The 22,168-nt window shown below is 38.0% G+C and overlaps 1 long non-coding RNA gene across 2 annotated transcripts in view; it reads right to left on the bottom strand.

Annotated features, from left to right (window-relative positions):
• The window catches only part of LOC137233620 (uncharacterized), a 250,710-nt gene extending 228,610 nt beyond the window's left edge, over window positions 1-22,100 (bottom strand). For both annotated transcript variants that reach the window (XR_010947517.1, XR_010947516.1), the window contains exons 1-2: window positions 21,836-22,100; window positions 21,630-21,774 (exon numbers count right to left, since the gene is read on the bottom strand). This is a non-coding gene — a long non-coding RNA (uncharacterized lncRNA). The remainder of the gene's footprint in view (window positions 1-21,629; window positions 21,775-21,835) is intronic.
• Between the last annotated feature and the right edge of the window lie 68 nt (window positions 22,101-22,168).

The following is a 22,168-nucleotide window of genomic DNA, read 5'->3' as shown; positions in this document are numbered from 1 at the left end:
ACGTTCGCCAAATAAACAAAGAATTTTGCGAAAAAAAAATGCTTTTTGTTCACCCTGTCTATAATTATTCTTTGACTTTTCGTCTTATCTTCGGATTTTTTTTAAATTATTTTGCAAAAAGGATAGATAAATGCTTTTATCGCTTGTATTTTGAATTTTTGTAAAGTCCTTTGAGTACCTTGTTAAAAAGTAGTGACGAAATTAAGAAAACATGAGCCACAGGGTGACCAGAAAAAAAAAAATTAATTTAACGAAACTATTTTTTGAAAATATTTCGTGATTGGCGCGCTCCGCAAACTTTTCGTTACTTCGAGCAACATAAGTTACATACAATCATACAAACAGACCTGTCAGTTACAAGTTACCAATTTAAGTGAAATTTAGCTTGAGAACAACACTGATGAATGCGAAGTAAAGAATAAAGAAAAACGTACACCGACAGACAAGTTTGAATTGACATAACAAAGCGTAGCATTTGAAAGAAAAATTTTAACGATGCGTATTGATGAAAGAACAAACGCCAATGCCATTCGTGCATTGCAAAACATTTTGTTGTTGATGAAAAGTCAAACGGATAGACGTTAAACGACGGACAAGTGCGCGCATTTTCTAAATAAATTGGGTGTATGAACACAAAAGTTAAACAGGATTGGTGGCGAATAAGCGCGTGAGTATAAATGAGGAGGGTAAAAAAATTTGAAAGAGAGCTTTTGCACTATTCTACACACTAAAGGCAACCGTGGTGTGATGGTAGCGTGCTCCGCCTATCACACCGTATGCCCTGGGTTCGCACCCCGGGCAAAGCAACATCAAAATGTTAGAAATAAGGTTTTTTAATTAGAAGACAATTTTTCTAAGCGGGGTCGCCCCTCGGCAGTGTTTGGCAAGCGCTTCGGGTGTATTTCTGCCATGGAAATCTCTCAGTGAAAATTCATCTGCCTTGCAGATGCCGTTCGGAGTCGGCATAAAACATGTAGGTCCCGTTCGGCCAATTTGTAGGGAAAATCAAGAGGAGCACGACGCAAATTGGAAGAGAAGCTCGGCCTTAGATCTCTTCGGAGGTTATGGCGCCTTACATTTATTTTTCTAAAGGCAACTCAAAAACATTAGTACAAGTGATAGACGTTTGTTAGTACAATCAGCATGATGAGGTTTCGCATACACACACATGCATGCTGCGCATATACATATATATTTTGAAATATTGATGCAAAAAAAAAAAAAACAGAAAACAAATAAGAGTTCACGCTACGCGCAAATTAACAATTCAAATGTCATGTCCACGCTCTGGGGGAAATTAAATTCAATGTCAAATAAATGTAAATGCTGGGCTATGCATATCTGATCTAGTATGCTAAGCGAGTTTACGGTAAAATAAGTCAACTAAACAATTTAACAGTACATACAATTTTTGGAATTTTCAAGAATATATAATGCATATTTTTGCTTAGTATTTTTGGAAGAAAAGTTGAAATATATTGCTCCGAATACATCAGCTGTGGAAGTATGCGCGGCGGTGTGCAAGTCGTTATTAAAATATAGCTACAGTAGAACCTGCTGTGTTGTTCCTTAATGAATATTCAAATTAAGACAGATTTATAATTTTGAAACCCAGAAAAGAGCATATTCTTTTCTAAAGGCTTTCCGTACGTTGAAACATACGTTGACATAAATGGTCAGCTAGCCCCACCTGGTTAGTTGGTTTCCCTGGGACCGCTCTTTTTTTTCTAGGTAACAATAACTAGATCATTGATGTTAGAACTAAGTAGAACCACAACTGTGTTATGTGCTGGAATACTCTCTTTGAATGAAAGTTGCAGCGATTGGTTTAGAGCGAACAAACAAACAAAAACGTAGCTTGGATACATAACAACAAGCTAATTATATACTAAGCAAAAAATAAACTATATTTCGGAGCTATCTTTGAACGAGAGCTAGAATGTTTGGTTTCCAGCGAATAAACACACAAAAGAAGTGCTTCGATACGTAACAACAAAGCAAATTATATACTATGAAAAAAATAAACAATGTTTGGTATCTTTAGTTATTACATTCAATAGGTATTTACCGACTTTATTTTATAAGGTTTGTAGATAATGGTTCTCTATAGTGTTTCTCAGTTCGGTCGTCGAATGATAGTACCAATAGTTAACCTCCTTATAAACCGGAGAGTTCAATTTGACTTATCAAATTACACCATTCACAAAGAACACGAAAAGCTTACATAAATGACTTACAGTTGGCAAATATTTATTCTTGTATTTTCATTTATTCATAACAAATAAAAATGGTTTATAAAGTATTTTTAAGATGATATTTCCAGGTGAATTTCCAATATAAGACTTGTATAAACCTTTAATGAATATGGGGGTTAGTGTTTTCACAGCGACCGAAAGAAAGTAAATAGTTGCAACAGCCTCAAAAAAACTCACCATGACATTCTCTGGTTCCTACTCGGAGTGACTCTTTCAAATAGTCTCGGACATATGTCCCATCACAGCGCTACCCACGAGAGCATTTACCTCCTATTACACACTTATGGCTTGTGCTCTGGCTAAGTAGCGAGAAATGACGCAATACCAAACGAGCGATATTGTTTTGTAGCCAATTTGGTTGTAATAGATGGCGCTGAAAGCCACTAATATGTGGCTGTAGGACTGGACTGACAGCACTGCTACAATTTGTTTTTTTTTTTTATTTGCTTGTAAACACTATTGATATGTTATAACATAAATATAGTTTAATTTCCGGTTTTTTAGTACAAGTTCAACTCAGTTTGTCTATTAAACTACGCTTAAACTTGTTCTGCAGTTTTCTGTCTACTTTAACTGAAATTTAAGCTTAGCTTAAGCGGCCGATCTGGCAGGGTTAAACTCTTGTTAACTTATCAGTTATTTGCGTTCGTTCGAAATGGCGTCGAATATACTCAACAAGAATTTAGGCTTGGGTACCATTACAGTTCGTGTTGATAACTAGGCATACCTCTAAAATCTCAAGAGTTGTTTCGAAACAGTGGCTGAACACGAGAATCAAAACGCACTCAGCAAAAGAGGGAATTTTTATAAAGCAAAAAATTATATTACTTTAGTTGAAAAATTTGAATTCCCAACTTGTGGTTCTCTAACTGGACTCGAATGTAAGATTCCATACTACAGTATATTCTCACAAAAAAAATAAAACATACATAATTTATGTTTGATTAATTGCGCTTCATTATTGCTATCAAACAGGTGTTTATTTCTCACAAAAAATAGCTGTTGGCTTTGCTGCTACCACCTTGGAGATTTTTTTTTTCAACTCAACCTCAACTCCATATCCAATGTAGGGTATCAACTGGAGAAATGTGTTGAATATTCCTTTGAGAAATTTATATTTTTCAAAATTTCCCAAAATTTGGTTAATAGTTTGATTATGATAATAACGTTGGAGATCAACTCTAGAACTCTAAATTTCACAAACTTTTTCAAAGGTTGGATAGTGATTGAAGAATCAAGTTGGATATCAACCCGAGTGCTATCTGGTTTAAGAATAATTAGATATACATTTCGCTGTAGACATATTTTTCCAAGTTTATTGGGTAAACAAAATCCAGCTGTTGCCGTATCTACAATTCATCTAGATAATAAAAACCAATGTTGCCGCACAAAAAAGCCTATCCCAAAGGCGGCCTTAAACTGTGTCTGAAAAACTGCTCAGTAGTTTTGAAATATGTAAATAAAATAAATGAACGCCGAAGTTTAGCGTTTTGACCATAATTGTTCTTGATTGGAGAAATGCATTTCCTTTTATACAAAATTTCTTACTTTACGTATACGTAGTTACACTAACACTTACAAACTAAAAAGTATCTACATTCCTAATGCATGTATGCCAATTCAGCATATTATTACATTGACCTAATTATAGATACAGTGTAATTATATACATGTAAATATTTTGGCAGTCACATTGACAAACCGACAATGTCGATCAGTCGCGCTGATCGATAAGTGTGTTGGTCAATGTGACATGTTAGTAATTAGGGTTGACAAATGTAAACAGATATGTGCCTTGTGTGTCGGCATGCCTGTATGATGTTGAACCCATGCCGAGTTCAAAATAATTTATTTGGGTCGCTATGACTTGAATGTGTGTGTTCAATATTTGTATTTGCCTTTGGATATGCTTAAAGAATATATTGCATGTAAAGCGCATTCTGTAATGTTACAGTTTAACTGGAGTTTAAATTTGACTAGTGGTACACACTGTTTTGTTGAAAGGTCAACTTATTTCTTGGGTAAAATTACATGCTGTTTTTAGAGTGTTGGATATCAACCCGAGAACTTTCGTTTAAGAGTAATTAGATATATATTTCGGTGGAGAAATTGTTTCCATGTTTGTTGGGTTAACAAAATCCAGCTGTAGCCGTATCTACGAATTATCTAGATAATAAAAAACCAATATTGCCGCACAAAAAACACAGACCCAAAGGCAGTCTTAAACTGTGACTGAAAAACTGCTCAGTAGTCTAACTGGAGTTTAAATTTGACTAGAATTTAAGCAAACTTAGTTTACACTTAGCTTAACCAAATACTGAAAAACCGCGCCTAAAAAAACTAAACAACACGCCGTTGCACATAAGTTCGTGTCTCCGCTATTAAGCACAACTCGTTGTGTAGCGAGTTATTTAACCACTTCCTTCTTTAATAATTTCCGCTAGATCGGCCTCTTTATACGCTTAGTCTAAAAAGTTACAAACAAAAAAGATTTTCGCATAATAAAGCAACGAACTGAAAATACGTATTGAGCAATTTAAGAAATATCATAATATGTAAAAGAAAGCATCAAGCGGCAAAGATAAAAGATAAAGAAAAAGCAACCACAACAGATATATCTTATGACATATTAAGCATTATCTCATTGTAACAAAGTGCAACACAGCAAATTAGAGTCTCAAGGGAAGTGATTGTTCAACAAAGTCAACGATAAACAATGATATAAACTAAAATATAAATATGAACAAGCGCTACGTTAAGAAAAACAACTGAAAATAATGCAAACAACATACAAACAAATTGTGAAGTGACAGTCAGTGAATAATCATAAAATAATCAGCCTAAAAGACCTTACGACTCGAGGCGAGATGAGTAAACATATGCAGGTAATTGACAAGCGGCGGCAAGAAACCGAGCTTTCAATTAGAATACAAATGTGTTTGCAGAAGGCAAGTAGGTAGGTAGGTAGGTTAGGCTATGAAGATGCTGCTGCCACTAAAGTGTGGCTCGTTATGCAATAGAGATTGTTGGTCTATGAAAATCTGCACATTTCGCAAACAACATCATCAAACATGAAAGAATGGAAGGTATATATATGTATATATGCATGTGAAGTGAGCACCTACTTTAGATTGGATCGAAAAAGATTGCTAAGGAGCATCGTTGAATTTGAAGCATATACGAAATACGCTCTTAATTATTTTTTAACAGCATCTGTTGTTGTTGTTTGTTGTAGCGATAAGGACATTCCCCGAAGACCTTGGAGAGTGTTATCGATGGTGATGGTTCTTTGCCGGATACAAATCCGGTACGTTCCGGTAAAAAGCACCATTAAGGTACTAGCCCGACCATCTCGGGAACGATTTGGATGACCACATGAAACCTTCTACGCCATCCCGTCCTCCCACTCCTTACATCCATGAGGATCTTGGGGTCGCCAGAGCCTCGCCTGTTAAAGAAACGGGATTCTCTACGGTAGGTGACAATTGCTCTGGAGAAGCTATATATTGCGCTGGTAACACCTTGAAGTGTTGCGCTACACAACTCTTTGAATCAGTTTGGCATTTTAGCCGCCTCTTACGACAGGCATACCTGCCGCGGGTATATTCAAAGCCATCTAACCTGCCGAGGGTTATAGCAGCATCTCTTGTTTGTTTGTATTGCAGCATTACTTGGCTGAGAGGTAAAAATAGACTCGGAGTGCTTGTAAAACATTTCCGAGGGGCGACTCCGCCTAGAAAATTTTCTTTTAATTGAAAAAACACGCTTCTTAAAATTTTGGAGGTTGCTTTTTTCCCTGGGCGTGAATTGACGATCTTCGGTCGAGTAGTGACAGTAGTTGTAAGAAATGCTGGCAACAGGTTTAAACGGTTGAAGATATGTTTTGTTCTGCGCTTGCTTTTGCGAGTTCCGCAATTTTCCGATATAGAAAAAGCAAGTAATAGGGTGGGTCATAGTTATTGCGAAGAGGACAGAATTTTTATCAAATATAGGTATAGTCTCTTAAGGAGCTTTGGTCATCGAATAAATTGTGGTACCACTCTGGACTCATTCAGCATAGGCGAGTTTGCGAGGTTCTTACTTACACATGTGCCAGTTACACCTAACATAACATATCTAAAGTATGTATGTAAGAAATGCAAACTCAACCACAACCACATGCACATTGTGGTTAGCCCAAGCTATGACATTGTTCGACACTAGTGTGTATCAAATAATGCGGACAAAAACAACAACAACTATAAGCATTACAAAATTAAACACATATATATATAAGTGTACGTACTTCTGAAGATAAAAGCAAAAGTACCTGAAGACATTTTTCAACCAGCAGAAGCAAGCTAGTAGGCAATAGAGTTTGGTGTGAAGCGTAAGTAAGTACTCACGTGAGATCTAATAAGTGTGCACATAACATACTTATACATATACATATACACGTGCATAAATTACAACTTACAAACACACATATCCCCGTTTGCCTATGTCACAAATTAAGACAAATGCGCGATGTACTAGACGTAACTTTGATGTGCTTATGTGAGTTAGATGATGTTTGAAGAGCGTTACTTGCAAACTAAAATAGCCAAAGGACAAGCAAGACTGGCACGACCTGTCATCTAAATAAACTTTCACACAATTGATTTTGTTTTTGTTCGTGCTATGCTATTGTGTTAGTGTGCGTGTGCTTAAGTGCTAACAATTGTTAAATTATTTGGCGTTAGCATTGCCATACAACTTTCTGGAGGACTGAATTGTTTCTTTTGGCCATTGGTGAAGTGTGCAAATTGACGGCAGCCTGTCAGGTTTCGGACAAGATTTCTTTTCCATGAAATTCGCTTGTCTTATTTTTTTCGTAGATTAGTGCATGTAAGTTGTACAATCTTGTTATTTTTGATGAATTTACTTGTCTGACATAAATGCGCCCTAAAAACACATACATCAGCGGCATTTTGGCAGTACTTTGTGTATATTTTTTGCTACTAATAGTCTTTAAAATGTACACTTTTTGGTCATGGCTCATGCATACGAAGGTCATGTGTAAAGTCTGTTGCTTAACAAAAGGAAACCAGATTATGAGTAGTTTGTAAACATATCGACCTTACGAATTTTTACAGCTTAGTGAAGAATTGGTATTTATAATCTTTGCTTACGATGTAGGGGAATACAGAATGTAAGCATAAGGTAAGTTGAGCAGGCTGGTCCGTTGGGAACTTACATAGACTGCATGAGGCCGTACTGTTACCAGAAATTCATGGTAGGGTAAGTGTATGCCTTTTGTTGCATATTATTAATTTGTTATCGAAGTGTTGACGGCTTTTAATCGATGATCAATAAGTTATCGAGGATCGATCGGTGTTTTTATATAAAAGTAATTAAGTTTGGTGTCGATAATTTATCGAATATTTATCGAAAGTTTATCGAACCAATTTTTTACTTTGTTTTCGATTTATTATCTGACAAGTCGATTAGTTAGCAAAAATTAATCAATTTTATATGTAAATATTCCGATTTGTTATCAAAAATCCATCGATTCGATATCAATGTTATTAATTTGCTATCGAAGTGTTGACGGCTTTTTATCGATGACCAATATGTTATCGATGATCGATCGGTTTTTTATAGCAAATTTATCGCTTTTTTATCTGCAATTTATCGAAAATTTATCGAACCAATTTTTTATTGTTTTTTTTTTCAATTTATTATATGAAAAGTCGAATATAACATGCAAAATTAATCAATTTTGAATGTAAATTTACCGATTTTTTATAAAAATCCATCGATTCATTATCAAAAAGTAATTGATTTGATTTCGAACTATTGTAAATTTGTTATCGATGTGTCATTGATTTGTTATCGCTGACTCATCAGCCTGTTGTGAAACAGATACCAATAAAACGTCAACATTAAATCTGTGAAACATCTGTAGCCCGTCGATAGCAAGCCGATAAGAAACCCTAAGAAGTCTCAAGTAAGCTGATATACTTGAAACTTTAACGGATGGCTCTCAAGAGTGCTATCTCAGCAAATGCTGAAACAAGTTTCCTATAAAAAACTCGGCTAATAGGCATTCGATTTTAAGAATTTCAGAAATGAGTTCCCTTCTCCTTTTCTCCTAACCGAAATCAAAATAGAGAAATCTAAACAGAAGCCGGACCCGGAACTAGGACAAGAAATGTTCCGAAATAGGATCCAAATATGAACCAAACAATAAACTTTGCAATACAAATAGAAAATTACATGAACTGAACCAAAACTGGTCTCGAATAAAGACGGAGATCGTAACCGATATTTTAAAATCGGAACAGAAAGTGAAAAGATCAAAACTAAGAGGTAGAACCGAAATGTCACAGAGACTTGAATAAAAAAAATTAAATTTGGGCCGCATGTAGACAAGAAACCGAAGCTGAAATCGAAATTTGAGTCGAAAATTAAAAATAAATCGTGAACCAAAATGGAATCGGAACAGCAGCCGAAACTATGATTGAAACTGGAATTGAAACCCAAACTGAAATGAACTTGGAAACTTGCGTCGAAATTTTCAACCGAGGCCGACATTGGAAATCGAAGCGTCAAATCGATGCCAGGACTGCGACTCTCAGAATTGAAATTCGAACCGAGCCCGCAGGGAAAAATGGCGTTGAATCTTGAACTTGAAACAAAAATCTAACCAATACTAAAACCGAAGTTGTATACAGAATAGAGCACAAAACTTGAAGGTAGACTTGAAGCAAAACAAATTGTAGGGTGGTTTTCGTAGAAGGCAAAACTAGAACTCCGTCAATCCAGAGCGAAGAAGACACCTATTTTCTTTCTAAATTAATACCCGCTACTTTTTGGTAGTTTTTTGGCCCAGAAAAACTGTAACCCATCGCTGTTTGATTGCAGGGATGCCATGCGTAAGATCGATGAACAGCGCCCGGCTGCCGGTTGAATCGGTGGACAGGCGGTAGAACACTCGTGAATGGTGTATCGGTTTACGCACAGCTTACGGTTGTTGGTGGAATCGGTGAATGGTGATCAGGTTTCGGTGAATGGTCTATCTGACTGTTACTGGGTTTGCAGCGGACAAGTTCCTTAATGTTCAGTAGGGCGGAAGGGGGTTACGATTGTTGGACGGGCTGTTGATGATGGTGCATCGACTCCCAAGCAACCGGTAGTTGGTGAGATCGATAGCCGGCGAATCACGACCTTGGATGAATTTCCGGAAAATGTGAGTAAGCCACAACTTTGCAAGTTTATGGAAGTGCAATATCGAATAAAATCGTGTATCGAAACTTCTAGGTTCGAATATACGATTCCACCTTTTTCAGTTGGTTTGAAGGGTTTTTCAAAGAGGAAAATATGTATATGCAAAAATGTGCCAAGAGCCTTGAGGAAACATCCGCATTCGGTTCCTGAAGGCTCTGCTAGGCTCTTGAGCTTTATCAGGTGGTTTCGTGTTCAAATCCAACCATTTATTTTGTTTTTTACACGGTTATATTATCTTCATTTTTATGCTATAGCGTTTTCTTTCCTGAAATAAATTGTTGGCTAAGTAAATGGTAAAGCCTTAATAGAGTTACTCCTACCCCAGAGAATTTTTAACATTTATAGTGAATGCAAAGAACATAATTGGCTACCCCGTGTGTGTATTAGTTGATTTTCACAAACGCGCTGTCAATGATAATAAAAATTCATTAGCAATTAGTTCCTTCATTTCAATTTTCTTCGCCTAAAAATATGTGAAGCTACGAAAATAAATTGTCAGTGTAAAAGTGTACCGCTTTTGCGTTGCGAGCAGGCAGCAATTTTCACAAAAGAACGAAATACCCCGTAAAGACGTTAACTGCTTTTTAGAACAGAACAAAATATATATATAACCCTTGCGCGGCGTAAAAAAGCGTAACACTTTTGCCAGAAAAGAAAATGCTGTTAGTATGTGAGTAGCTCTTCTTGCCAATAAAAAATGTAACGTATACGCACCGGTACCCGCAATTTGTAGTGGTGCAGATAGGTTTGCGTGTAATTGGTTGGTTTTTAATTAAAAACCGTGCTTATTTTTATTTTTTTTATTTATAGTCTTAGAGCTGGTAAGCATTTTTGAGCAGGTATTTGAGGTACAATGAAAATTATGTACAATGCTTTTTTAAAGATATCTAAATATAGAAACGCAGAACTGGCTAATGGGTGACGGGGCTGAAACAACCCTTGAATTTAACAAAAAAATTAATTTTTACATGCTAAAAATGTTTTTGAGGCACTTTGAAAATTAGATATGTTAAAATTTAATATTTGAAAAATATAAAAAGAAATAAGCCAGATTATTAGGTTGGGTCTAAAACTTTGCCAGGTCATTGCAAAATAATTTTTTTTTTAATTAAAAAATGTTTTTGAGGCACTTTGAAAATTAGATATGTTAAAATTTAATATTTGAAAACAATTGTTTTTGTTTTATCTTCCTATTGATAAATGATTCAAGGTTCGATTCGAGCTCAAGGCCAGAACAATAATAACAATAATTATCATTAGAAAAAAATTATTGTTCTGGCCTTGAGCTCGAATCGAACCTTGAATCAATATTTGAAAAATATAAAAAGAAATAAGCCAGATTATTAGGTTGTCTAAAACTATTATTAGTATGAAAAAACTTTAATTGAGTAATAGCTTTTTTAAATGAATTAACAAAATCATGAAAACACCGAAAGAAATTATTAAAAAAATAAATACAAATTTTTAGTGTAAGCATTAAATTCTTAGGATTTTTTTTCTAGTATATACGAAGCATAGTGGATGATTCACGTGTTTAGCAAACCAAGAATTACGATTATAAAAAAATATTAATTATTACAATACTTGATTGACGTATGTCTGATTCCCAACAGCCAACAACATTGGAACTTTAAATCCCGAGCTTTCGCCAGAGCCAACATTATTCGACGCAGAGAGCTGCCGATATACGATTTCACTCACACTCACACGCAGGCATAACGAACACCTGGCAGATAGAATGTCCCATCTAAACACTCTTTCCGACAAATTTTTTTTTAAATTATTAATAATAATTGTGTTAGCAGTGATTTATTAATGTAGAAAGAATAATGAACACACAAACTCGTTTTCAATGTACGTATAATTTCGACTGTAAAAAATTATTACAATATTTTAATTCACTGACAGAAATTCCAAAGCCAATACAACTAAGTTAAATATTCTATGTTGTTACCAAGTGATAAATAAGCAAAGTAGTTTTATAACAATTTGATTAAAATTTCAACGTGCCTTAAATTAAAAAAAAAATTATTTTGCAATCTCCTGGTAAAGACCCCACCAAATAATCCGGCTTATTTCTTTTTATATTTTTCAAATATTTAATTTTATCATATCTAATTTTCAAAGTGCCTCAAGTGCACATTCGCACATACATTTGAAAGTCATCAAAAATCCAAAACAGTGCGCACGCGCATGACACTCAAGTACAATCACAACTAATAAATTTTTAACATTCTTAAAGCAAAGCAAACCAGAGCAACAGTTGTTGCCACAATTTGTTTGTTGTTGTTGTGACAGCAGCTGCTCTATGTTTGCCAGTAACAACACGACCTTTCTTTTCATAAAATCTCACATTTCACAGCTTGTCTGTGTTGTTATTTTGCTCACTGCATTGTTACATACATACGGTAGCGAATAGAATAACAGCAGTTGATGACTTTTAAAATTTTGTAGATTACTTTCTTCTTTTTATTTTCGAGAAAACTTTTAAGAATTTCGTAACTAAAACTATGCAAACCTATTTCAAAGCGTTTTGGAAAAAATCGCGAATATTCAGAGTTCTCTGAACTTTTTTGGGTATGCAGTCTTGTAACCCACCAATTTTAGTTTGACAAAGTACATGCTTTAAGTCTCTCAAAATTTGTCTTGATTTTTGACAAATTTATTTCCGAAAGGTATTTCAGATATCTACAAAAAATGTATCACACTTTTGAGGAAAATTCAAAACAACAACCAAGAACAAAAATGTGTCATACTTTTGAGGAAAACTTAAAACACTCTGTTTGAAATAATTGTCAAAAATTAGTGCGAGTTTTGAGTGACCTAAAACTTGTACTTTGTCGAACTAAAATTGTTTGGGCTACAAGACTGGGCGCCTAAAAAAAAATTCAGAAAATTCTAAATAAAAAGTTCCAAATTTTTAAATTTTTTTGTTTGTAAACTAATATCCAAAGGGGTTTATGAAAAAATATCTCTTATTCAAGAAAATTTTATAATAAATTAAATTTTTTATTCAGAGTTGCCTGAACTTTTTTGGGTGTGCAGTCTTGTAGCTCATCAATTTTAGTTTGAAAAAGTACAAGTCTTAGGTCTCAAAATTCGTCTTGATTTTTGACAAATTTATTTCCGAAGGGTGTTTCAGATATCTACAAAAAATGTGTCAAATTTTGAGGAAAATTTAAAACAACCTTTTTGAAATAAATGTCAAAAATTAATGGGATTTTTGAGTGACCTAAAACCTGTATTTTGTCGAACTAAAATTTTTTGGGCTACAAGACTGCGCGCCTAAAAAAATTCAGAAAATTTTAAATAAAAAAAAAAATGAAAAATTTCATTCGAATATAAGTATGAAATTTTCCTTAAATTTTTCCGAAGTTTCGTATTTTTCTAAAAAAGTTTTTGGAACTTGTTTGCACAGTTTCAGTTAGAAAATTCATAGAAGCTTTTTCCTAAAATATTGAAAATGAACAGAAAAGTTATTCAATGGACAAAATTTAAAAAATTTTGCCACACCTATTTTGCTGTTCGCTGCTGTATTTCCTTTGTTGTTATTTTTTTATTGTATAACAAAAATGCATACTTATGCAATCTACCGTTATGTGCAAGTAGTCTTATTTAATACTGTTTAGGCCCAATGCCTAACTTTTATCTGATTGACGGCGCTCTTCCATAACGTTTTAATAATATTTCCAGCCACCCACACTCACGCCGCATTTGTGTGCATGCATGCACATGCATGCGTTTCATACGCATGCACGTGTGTGTGCGGGTTGTCAGCACCCATGCACGTATATGTGGGGGTTGTTGTGTGTGTGGCTTTTTTCCCCTCCTTAATACCAGAGGACTTTTTCGCGGCTTAGCGGTTGTCCTCAATCTCGATTAACCGCCAAGCAGTTCACATCGCCCAGGATCATCGCCGCCAGCATTTTGTACGTTAAGGTAACATTATAACTATTGTATATTTTTCTTTTCACTTTGGAATTAAACATTATTTTATAACGAGGAATTCCTCTTTTGCGTTCTTCTTTATTTATTCCGAGTGACCCATCCATTCCGAGATCGACCCGTGTGCGCCTACCCCCTGCCGGTTTCAGACGCACCCAGGCCGAACATTGGTTCTTCTCAGCAGGAACTAAAAGCGCCTTTTGTTATGCAGTCCACAACACAGCACATTTGCGTACTATCAAATTTGCCAATTTTGCCTACAAAAAATTTATTTGCCGAAGCATATCCCAGCAGAACATAACAAAGAAGTTTGGAAGTTACATATTATACAACACGATATTAGCAGCCGAAAATTGACAAGGAAAAAGTTGGAGTTTATTGTACATAGGTGACCAGAGCCACAGCATATTCGCCAACCACAGCACAGCACAATCAAATTTTCCGGCACAAGAACCAATAAGAAGTAAGTGTTATATTTCTTGCCACTTTTTTTTTTGAGTGTTCTTTTTTTGCAAAATAAATTAAAAAAAAGACCCGTGTAGTGCGCGAAAAAATTAAAATCAAAAAAGAAGTGAAAAAGTGAAGTTATTTAGTGAGCACCAATTTTTTCCTTCCAATTTCAAAAATTAAATCACTTGGTTTATTAATTTTATTTCGATCCTTGTGATTATCTGGTCTATCCCCCCACCAGTGGTAAGGTTTTCCAGACACAACACAAGGAAGAGGTTAACCTAACCTCACTTTCCGCACAATACCGAATAAGTTTGTTGTTGTTTTTTTTTGGCACATCACAAACACATTAATTCCAATTAAATTAATTCAGGCGCTCACTTCTTGTAAAAAATTTATTTCTTTCTTCACTTTTTTCTGGTTATTTTTCGATTTTCATTAGCAATATCGCACGCACTTTGTCATTTGTTCACAATACACTCATTTATCTGTGGATGTGGCGAGTGGTCCCCCCTTTTGTTGTTGCCTATTTTTGTCGTTTGCTATTTTTCACTTCTGTGACAAAAAGTCCAAAAAATAAACCCTTTTCCGTTGTCGCTACACTGACAAAGTCTGAAATAAAAGTAATAAATATAAAACGTCGAAATTCAAAGTTTTTTAATTCACTGCTAGGCCAGGTATCTTAATTCAGGAGACTCTCATTATTTCTAATCGGCAATTTTCTCTTTAATAAACGTAACCAAGACCATGGAAACCTACATCAGACTGGTAGAATTAATCGCAGAGTTTGATACAGATTACAGCCTTATTCCGGAAAGCGACCATAGCAAACACACCCTTGCGATACAGCAGGAAGAGTTGCGGTCCTTGTGGAAGAAGGTAAAGTCTGCGTTTGATTCGCTACTAGGATCTGAGGAGGTGTCAGGGGATGACGTTATGGCGGTAAGAAAAAAGCAAAAAGCAGCATACGCAATCTACATGCGATGCCTAGCGTCTATATCTGCTGAGGCAGAAAAATACAAGAAAGCGGACAAGAACGTCAACCCTGAGCAAGAACCTCATGCGCATAAAATTTGCCTCCCTGCTTGCGACACGGAAGTTTTTAAAGGGGATTATCTGTCTTGGCCAACTTCTCGCGACCTTTTCACGGCAATTTATATAAACAATTCCAGCTTGAAAGGGGTGGAAAAGTTATTCCATCTCAACAACAAAACGCAGGGCGAAGCAAAAGATATCGTTAAAAAATGCCCTCTCACAAATGAAGGTTTCGAGATGGCCTGGAAAAACTTGTGTGAAAGATACGAAAACAAACGTATCTTAGTTAACACACAACTACAAATTTTATTTAACTTAAAAAAGGTAGAGAGTGAGTGTGGCAGTTCAATAAAAAAGCTGCAAAATGATATAAAGAATTGTATTTCGTCCCTCAAATGCCACAAAATTGACACTTCCAATTGGGATGCAATCCTGACATATCTATGCTCAACCAAGTTACCAGAGAGCACGCTGGCTCTTTGGGAGCAAAGTATAGACCATAAAATGGACATATCCAAGTGGGAGGATATGGATAAATTCCTGTCTAATCGGTTTCAGACACTTGAAACAGTGTCTGGTTTTACAGGGCATGCCACTTCGAAGGTGCAAAAACAAAACGCGTCGCGACAATCGTCAGAAACCCCTACGAAAAGACTTGGTGCTTTTCAAACGAAAGTATCCAAACAAACAATAAAATCAATTTGTAAAATGTGTAAATCCCCTGAACACAGATTACGCAACTGTTCACGCTTTTGCGAGTTAACCCCTCCAGAAAGGATTAAATTCATAAAATCTACAAGTGGTTGTCTGAATTGTCTATCCCCAGGACACACAGTGACCAGATGCACCAGTTCCTACAACTGCAATACGTGCCACTCTCGTCACCATACGCTCCTGCATGCGGATACCCTACAGAAAAACACCACCTACAACCCGCCCCAACACTCCTACGATAATAGGCCCTCTACTTCTAGACAGGCATTAGCGAGACAGGAATCAGAAAAACCAGGTTCAAACGGGAACAAAAATGTGACATCCTGTCATACGAATTCCAGCACAGGTGTGCTATTAGGAACTGCTCGCGTACACATTCGTCATAATGGTACCGACTTCTCCGCACGGGCATTAATTGATTCAGGGTCTGAATGTTCCTTTATAACTGAAAGACTGAAACGCAGAATCAATTTGCCAGCGAGAAAAATGCATGCCCAAGTTTCAGGCATCACAAATGCGGTGTCAGCTCAGGTGAAAGAGGCATCCAAAATTGAATTACGTTCACCAGTGGATGCCTGCTTCAGCCTGACTACACCCGTTCTAGTCCTAGCCAAACTCACTGGGAATCTTCCATCCTGCCATATCAACGCCATGACTATGCAGGCATTCCCAGACTTAGTTTTGGCAGATAAAAGGTTCTACATCAACGAAGACGTAGACCTCATACTTGGAGGAGACATATATCCCCAAATTATACTGAGCGGTCTGAAAAAGAATGTACTAAATACACTTTTGGCCCAAGAGACAGTGTTCGGTTGGATACTAACCGGTCGTATCGAAGCACCGAGTCCAACGAAGAGCATCATGTCATTCTACAACGAGGTTGCGTTAGACAATCAATTAAAAGCTTTCTGGGAGGTAGAAAATGTGCCAAAAAAAAAAAATGCTTAATGAAGAAAGATAGGTGTTGTGAACAATTATTTAAGGACACAACAAAACGTGATGAAAGTGGAAGATATACCGTTTCGCTACCATTCTGGTAGGATTACCCCGAGAATATTAAATTAGGACCGTCCCTAAAGCGCGCATGTTCACAATTCTTCAGAAATGAGGGGCGATTACTGAAAAACCAAGAGTTAAGGAAAGAATATGTTCGGGTGTTATCCGAATACGAAACGCTTGGACATATGAGAAAAATCAAAAACAACATTCCATCCGACAATTCCGATAGTTATTTCCTGCCCCACCACACCGTGGTAAAAGCGGAAAGTACCACTACCAAAGTGCGCGTCGTCTTCAACGCGTCAAGTCCGACAGCAAATGGTATTAGTCTAAACGACATACTCCACCCAGGTCCAATACTCCAAGCAGACTTGCCTATTTTAATTCTACGTTGGAGACTGTACCGCTTTGTCTTTAATAGTGACATAGAAAAGATGTATAGGCAAATTTGGGTGACCGATAATCACGCCAAGTTTCAAAGAATTGTCCATCGAACATCCCCCAACGAACCCATCAGTCTTTACGAACTAAAGACTATCACCTTTGGTGTAAACTGCGCCCCTACCTCGCGATACGGTCACTTCTACAATTGGCTGATGATGCAGAAAATACCCACCCAATAGCATCGGGTATATTACGCGAAATTATGTATGTCGACGACGTTTTATCTGGAAGGCATACAATAGCGTCAACCATCAGAGCAAGAAACGAGATTCGCGAAGCATTACACTCAGCTGGCTTTCCATTGCGCAAGTGGACATCAAATTGTGAGGAAATCCTTCAGGACATCCCCAAACCGGATTTGTTCAGCGAGGACTTCCTAGCGTTTGAAGAGGCTAGCTCGGTGAAGGCACTCGGAATACGATGGAACGCGCACTCAGACATGTTTTACTTTACAGCAGGAGCTTTAGGGAATGGCGAGAATACCACCAAACGCGCAATCCTATACGCTATAGCCAAACTTTTCGACCCTTTAGGCTGGCTTGCACCAATGGTCATAGTAGTAAAAATACTAATGCAGAACATCTGGTTAGAGGGCACCGGGTGGGATGAACCTGTCTCCCCAACTAACTTAGAACGGTGGGAAAATTTCACCCAACACTATAGCGAAATAGATAACATTAGGATACCGCGGTGGGTAAATTTTTCACCGGAAGACGACATAGAAACCCACGGATTCTGTGACGCTTCCGAGAAAGCATATGCGGCAGCGATATACATGCGCATGAAAAGAAACGATCAGGTTTTCAAACACTTACTTTTAGCGAAATCCAGAGTAGCTCCAGTGAAAACCATCTCGCTACCACGTTTAGAACTATGCGGCGCCGTGCTGCTTGCAGAGATCATGGAATCAATATTCAGAAACATTCATCTGGGACCAGCAAAAGTTCACCTCTGGACGGATTCAACCATCGTACTCGCATGGATAAGAAAGCCGCCCTGTTCCTGGTCAACCTTCGTCGCACACCGAATCACTAAGATCATCGATATGGTCGGTAGCAAGGACTGGCTTCAAGTGGACTCGGAATATAATCCAGCGGATCTAGGAAGCAGAGGACTACTTGCATCAGAGTTGGTCAACAATTCGTTGTGGTGGCAGGGACCTTCTTGGCTGCAAGAAAACAATTCCCACTGGCCAGCACAAGAGACCGAATACAAAACGTCCGTTGATGAGAAGAGGGCACAAACATATGCCACGACAAGGGTAGATCAGGTAGATATTCTCGACCGTTTTTCAAATTTAACCAGGGCTTTAAAGGTTCTATCCTATGTTAGGAGATTTTATAAACGAACTCACCCAAAAACTAAAGCAATGTTCCACGAAAGGTCGTGTATAATCTCAGCCGATGAGATTAAGGCAACGACTCAAGCATTAATACGAGTCTGCCAGAAACAATTTTACGGGACAGAATATGTAAAATTGAAAAATAGGGAACCTATCGATCGAAAGAGTGAAATACTGTCACTCAACCCATATATCGACAAAGATGATATTATTAGAACAGGGGGGCGTCTAGGGGCGTCAAAAGACATGTCGTACAACGAGCGTCATCCGATCATCTTGCCTTACAATTGTAGGCTGTCTCGCCTTACAGTTATGATGGCTCATTATGACTCCCTTCATGGCGAGAACCAGCTCATGCTCCGTCTCATCCGAACGCAATACTGGATACCGAATGTCAAGACCATGATCAGAGCCGTCATCCACAATTGCAAAACCTGCATTCTTCATCGAAAGCAGGCACAGTCCCAACTTATGGGTACCCTTCCCTGCGAACGGACTACTTTTACCCGCGCGTTCACCAATACCGGGGTAGACTTTGCGGGGCCTTTCGACATCAAAAGCTACCGCGGTAGAGGATGTCGACTGTCAAAAGGCTACGTATGCCTTTTTGTCTGTTTCTCCACTAAGGCCATTCACTTAGAGGCCACTAGTGACCTCAGCACCCCATGCTTTCTCGCAGCCTTCTCGCGTTTTATCGCGAGAAGAGGGTGTCCGAAGAACATCTACTCCGACAATGGTACAAACTTTGGCGGAGCATCAAGGTCTTTACGATCCGAATTTAAAGCCTTTCTTGGCCGAAAGCCGAGACAAAACAGTCTCAAAGTATGGCCATCAAGCATTGAGCTGGCATTTTATTCCCGCCGCCGCTCCCCATATGGGCGGCCTGTGAGAAGCGGGAGTGAAGAGCTTCAAAAGCCACTTCAAAAAGATCGCGTCTCCCCATAAGTACACCATGGAGGAGTTCCAAACACTTTTGTGCAGGATTGAGGCGTGCCTCAACTCGCTCCCACTCAGTCCAGGGTCGAATGACCCAACGGATCTGGAACCACTAACCCCAGGACATTTCCTAACCGGCAGCCACCTGCTGGCTCCACCAGAACCGGATGCCAGTGAGAGCTCTGCCTCGATGATCAATCGATGGCAGAAACTCAAAGCCCTCCATCACACCTTCTGCAAACGATGGAAGGTGGAATATCTATTCGAACTTCAAAAACGAGTGAAGTGGAAGCATCCCAAAGAAAATATAAAAGTGGGAGATCTCGCTGTCCTCAAAGAGGACAACTTATCTCCCAACGAGTGGAGGCTAGGTAGAGTCGTCAACGTACACCCCGGCGAAGATAACCAAGTTCGCGTAGTCGACCTCATAACAGAGAAGGGTCAAGTCAGACGACCTTTGGTCAAAATGATCCTTCTTCCAACGGAGGAGATGGATTGCGAGAGGGCCAATAACTCCTCTTAACAATCCCTCCGTTCCTCTCCCTCACTCCCTTCCGAATTCCACCTTCCTATCGATACCCAAAAACAAACCCGCATTCACTCGCTTACCCAGAGCGAGGGCACCAGAAAATATCCCACAATCGACTCGCTCCCCCGAACGAGGACACCATACCACTCACTCGTTATCCCGTAATGAGTATACCAGAGAAGCCTTTACGCAGACCCTCGGTCTGCCACAGAAAACCAAGGCACTCGGCTCATAACCTTTTTAAATTTTAAAAAATTTCAAAACCCAGCGCTCGTTCACCGAAACAAGGCCAATCAACCACCCTAATGCAGATCTCCATCTGTCACCAAACACTTATTGTTAATTTTCAAAATCAAACCCCAATTCACTCGCTCACCCCGAGCGAGGACAACAGAAAAGCCTACCGCAGAAGGGCGAACCGATCTGCCACAGAACACAGCTGCACTCGTTGCCGCGCAACGAGGCACATCGCAAGCCTACCGCTGATGAGAAAACTCATCTGCCCCAGATATTAGCAGAGTTAAATTCCTTATAGGGTTAGAAATTCTAATTAAGTCCATCCATACATGCATATGTACGCTGCCCACTTAAATCTGTTGGCTTACGCCGCCTGGTCACGCTTAAAATGCGTCGTGAACATAACGATAATCTTTACATATCATCGCCACACAACATAATTGAGCAACGTCAAAATGATGTAAATTGCGCAACCGCCTTGGACAGTAAAAACGCACAGAAAAGTAGTAAAACCCATAAATCCATAAAAGTAGGTGTTTAAAAAACAGCCGAGCATGTTTATGCTGTTAAATATGCGAAAGAAGAGATACGATCAGACAAATTCTAAATATTCTCGCGGAATATTCTTCTCGCGGATTTTTTATTCCAGCGGAAAAATTCCTCCAATTCTTTTCTCCTAGGGAGAAGAATAATTGGGGAATAGGAATTTCGAATTTTCGACGTCAGCTGTTTTGTGAATTGAAATTTCGTTACGCATTTCTTATTTCGTTTAAAAAATCGAAAAGTTTAGTTACTTTTGCAAATTTGTTTGAAACTAAGAAATAAAATATAAACAATGCACAGTATTGCATTTCATGTGTTATTCACTGAAATGAGTAATGAATTTGTGCCACAGCAACATCAACAGAGGAGCATAAGAAGAAGAAGGCAGCGGGATAACACAAATCCGCTGGGGTTGCATGCTTTCGTTCAGCAAAGCAATTTTCTAGGGCGAAGTCGAGTTGAGTTCGCCTTTCGCCATATGCCGAAATCTATTTAAGCCTTCTTAAAAATCCCTGCGGAATTTCTGGATGGCTGCATCAAATACACCAAGAGCTTTTACGTTGCTTATGATATACTTTTCTACTTAAAATAGAGAATATTGTGGTAGAATGTACATACATAGTTTAGCACAAATTCGTACAAATAAATGTTCTTTCTTAAAAGAACCAATTTCCTTTAACTATTTGGATGCGTTCCCTTTAATTTAACAAGTGAGAAAAAAAACTATGAAATGGCAAAGAAATCTCCCTCTCCCTCACATTCATAATACCTACTTTCCTCCCATAACCGGTTTCCGCCCTTTCAAACATTGTTCAGAATAGGAGGAAAGGGAGAAGTGAAAAACCTCACGAGGAATTTTTATTTAGAATACGAGGAATGGGAGAAAGGAAAAACTCGCACGGAATTTTTGTTCAGAATTGGGTTGAATATGAAATGTAAAACCACTTACCAAATACGTATCCCAAATCCAATGCAACCGCCAAATCCACCGGAGTGCGACTTGCTCCATGGAGTGAATGCCCTACAATCACAGCAGCGCCACATTGGACAACGAAAGCATAGGGTGCATGATAGTCTAGCAGTTAGGAACAACACTAAAATCAAAGGGTTTTATATAGGTTAAGCAATAGTAGCTAAAGAATTTTCCATGCTCACCATAATGAGATCAACCGTGACCCGTTTTGCCATATGTGCCAAAAGATATGCTTTCATCCCAACAACCAACGTACTCTATACTTAGCACGCAGCGCCACCAAATCGGGAAGGGGACATAATTCACCATCAGCAGTTTCCTTCCCCCCAAATCTGTGTAAGACACATCCATCAGCAGCAAAGGCCTGCACATTGTCATTGCGTCGATCTGTCACAAATATATGTCCCGATTTATTTATGCATCCACCATCGACCCACAGTGTGGTGTTTATGATAGAGGCTTAGCAGCAAAACTTCCCTTTTTATACAAATGTTTCTACTCACATATGTAAGTAT

Source organism: Eurosta solidaginis, chromosome 5 (assembly GCF_040869045.1).
Source record: "Eurosta solidaginis isolate ZX-2024a chromosome 5, ASM4086904v1, whole genome shotgun sequence".
In the NCBI taxonomy this organism is placed as follows: Eukaryota; Metazoa; Arthropoda; class Insecta; order Diptera; family Tephritidae; genus Eurosta; species Eurosta solidaginis.
The sequence above is the reverse complement of the archived record's forward strand: the minus strand, read 5'-3'. Positions and strand labels throughout refer to the sequence as shown.